Genomic DNA, 3,386 nt, shown 5'->3' with positions numbered 1-3,386 from the left:
CTGCTGTCGTACCCTCGCCAACCGCATCTGGTTGCTGAAGGAGACGCTATGGACCTGCTGTCACCGCCATCCTTCCCATTTCTGAAATCACCCGTGGAACATATCTCCGCCGCTGCTGCTGGCCATTAGCCACTGGCCGCAGAGATGGGTCCTTCCGAAAGCACGAACCAACCCCGTGGCCAAACATACTACAATAGGAGCAGTACTCAGGCAATCCCTCCAACTCCACCGGCTGCCAAAACCCATAGTTATCGTCACCTATCCAGACCCGCTGCACTGGCGGCGCCGAGATGCAGAGCTCCACCAGTACCCGCGCTACCGAGGGGCGCCTAAGGTCACTGGTAGCAGCGTCTACTCGCAACGGCCTCCCCAATGTTGCAGCAAGCCGCAGCAGTTGTTGTTTTTGAAAAAAGGGTAGGGGCAACTCAGGAAAGGCCACCCACACCGGAGCAATTGCCAACTCCTGATTTGCTTTGAACTCCAAAGACCATTTGGATATTGATATCGGAGAACTGCGTACGTACCACACCCTCCTTGCGAAAAGCCTGGTGTAATCTTCCTCCAACGCCGGCCGAAGCAGCACATGTTTTTGATCCAGCAATCCCACCGCACACTCCCCTTTAAGGCCTAGAGATGTGATGAACTTTCTGATGAGTTCCATTGAAGGCCTGGTGAACGCAAACCTCCCAACAAGAGCATTCTGGAAAGGTTCGGCAAGCTTGGCGATGTCCTGTTTGGAGAGGCGGAGAGCAAGTTCTCCCCTGAAGGTGGAGACCTCCCCCAACGCACCTGAGGCTGCAACCGCAGCCCTACCTGAGACAACCGCCGCAAACGACCTGCCCTGCGGCGGCCCTCCCTCTGGAGACGACTCCGACGACCCGTTGGCCGCCATGCACTAGTTAGGATAAACCCTAGCTGCCTGCTGAGATCCGAGATTTCCGCTCATTCTTGTTCGCGATAAGTCTTATCTCCTTTGGTTAGGTTAAAACTTCGTTTCCCACAAATATGTGTGGTTTGAAACTTCTTTTCTCATTTAACTTGGAAATGACAATTATGTGATTATAATTTTTACATTTGTAGGAAAGTATATCTAGTAAAGGGGAGAAAATTATGCCTACATTTTGCATATTTGATGAATTTTCTTCTTTTTATTTGATTTTATAAGTTAAGAAATTAATATGGTCAATAAGTGTCATACTCTTCTCATGATTATTCTTTAGAGGGAATTTTATTATTTCTCTATATGCATAAATAAAAAGAAAAAAGAAAAAAAAAGTTATTCTACTCCAATGGTTCTTGTACTTAGTAACCGGGAGTCTTCATCTACAAATGTCAACTTTCGCGTAAAACGGTATTCCGATTAAGAGTATGAAAAGCAACTTGAATACGTGAAATGTTGAGTAACCGGCGATCTTCATCTAAAAATGTTGATCTTCGTGTTAAAAGGCATTCTCACAACTTAAGTAGTATTTAACTATGTAAAAAGAATAAATCCCTCTTTAAGAAAAATAAGAAGTTGATCATGAGATTAGTTAGCATCTTTATTGATTATATGAGTTGCTTGCTTATAAAATTGGGTAAAAATGAGAAATTGAGTTGAATTAGTATAATTATGGTATTCTTGGCTCTTCTTTGCCTGATATTATGAGTACTTGAGAATTAAAGAAAAATCACATAATAGTTATTTACCTTGTTTTGAGAAAATGAAGTATACTTAAGCACATATAATTATCTTCAAAATATTTTAAATCATTGTTGGTTTGTATTTCTAAATTGCTTGAGGACAAACAATGGTTCAAGTGTGGGAGTATATGATAAAAGTATATTTTACATGTTTTTAAGTGTATTTTATCAGTTAATTTTAGTAGTTTAATCTAGTTTATAACTAAAATAATTAGGTTAAATCTACATTTTATGTTAAAGTGTCTAACATTGCATTTCTATTGATTTTAATGGTAAAAACTTCATTTTCATGCAGGATTAATGATTCAATCACCAAAGGATGTCAACTGAAGTGAAAAGTGGATAATTGGTGATGAATGAAGTGAATTGAAGAAATGCAAGTGAAAACAACTCTAACATGTTTTCGTATTTCGACTATATTTGGAGCTACACATATCAGATTGAGGTGATCTTTATACCATTTTAAAGGTAAGAGATAGACCTACATTTGGTACAAAGACATCGAAATCCAATTCTGCTGCTTTCATGAACAAAAAGTCGAAATACAGAAGCTGCATTCTATGGACGAGACTGAAACAGGGGTTTGACCAGGAGATAGTATTTTGATCATATCTCAGTCCACAGAGCTCCGATTTGGATGATTCTTGAAGAATTGTAAATCTAATTCAAAGGGCTACAAATTTTATGTTTTGTACAAAAGCTAGTTCGGCCTCTATCATAGATAAAATCGTAGCTGAAGCAAGGCCAAAAGCACAGAGTTGAAAACGTGAGTCATGAAAACGTGGCTTAAAGCCGCGTTTTGTCAAGTCGCATTTTGTAGCCGAAATTCTGCAATTTGCTCAGCCATTTCTCTTGCGTTCATACTACTTTCTAGCTATATTTAGCAAGGGAATTCGGTTGCACATGCTTTAGAAGATAAAGGGCAGAAAAGATGGCCTATTATCAAGTCAAAAACATTTGTTATTGACTATCTTAACAAATTTTAGATTTGGGAATCCAAAGGTGGAAATTTGACTAGTGGAAAGGAGCTTTTGAGCAGTTTTTATGCAGAAAAACAAGGAGAAGTCTGAAGAGATACGGAGAGCAATTTGTTGGTAGAACACATTCTCTCTAGCTAGCAAATTCTTACAAGGAGCACTTGAAGACTTCATCTTGTAATCATCTAGTGCAAGACATAGCAGAATTTTGAGGGTTTCACCATTAACTTGGGTAAGCTTTTCTTTATCCTTCTTGTACTTGTAACTTATGATGTTTTTCATTAATGAAGTTATGAGTTTGATTATTATATTATTCATGAGTAGCTAAATTTCTATATCTAGGGAGTAGATGAAACTTATGGCCAAGTGATATGAATTGAATGTGATTTACACTTGTTGTATCTTGTATTAACTTGTCTTCTTGTGCAGACTGATTACTTGTTGTTATTTGATCATCATTAGCAGGTCATTAGTTGTTATTACTCAATGAGAATTGGTAATAATAATGGAATAACATGAGTAGAGCTTGAGTTGTAGGTTCATGAGAATAGAAATACATTCAAGTGGATTAATTTTACATTTCATGCATGAACAAGAGCAGTTTTAGTTTTAATCAAGAGATTAGAGAAATCTAGACTGTTCTAAACCTTATTATCATGAGAATGAAATTTTGGCAATTTTGGAAATGAATCCCTAGTTAAACAAGAGTAGTAACAAGTGTTAAAT

This window comes from Coffea arabica, chromosome 10e (genome assembly GCF_036785885.1).
Source record: "Coffea arabica cultivar ET-39 chromosome 10e, Coffea Arabica ET-39 HiFi, whole genome shotgun sequence".
Lineage (NCBI taxonomy): Eukaryota > Viridiplantae > Streptophyta > Magnoliopsida > Gentianales > Rubiaceae > Coffea > Coffea arabica.
The sequence above is the reverse complement of the archived record's forward strand: the minus strand, read 5'-3'. Positions refer to the sequence as shown.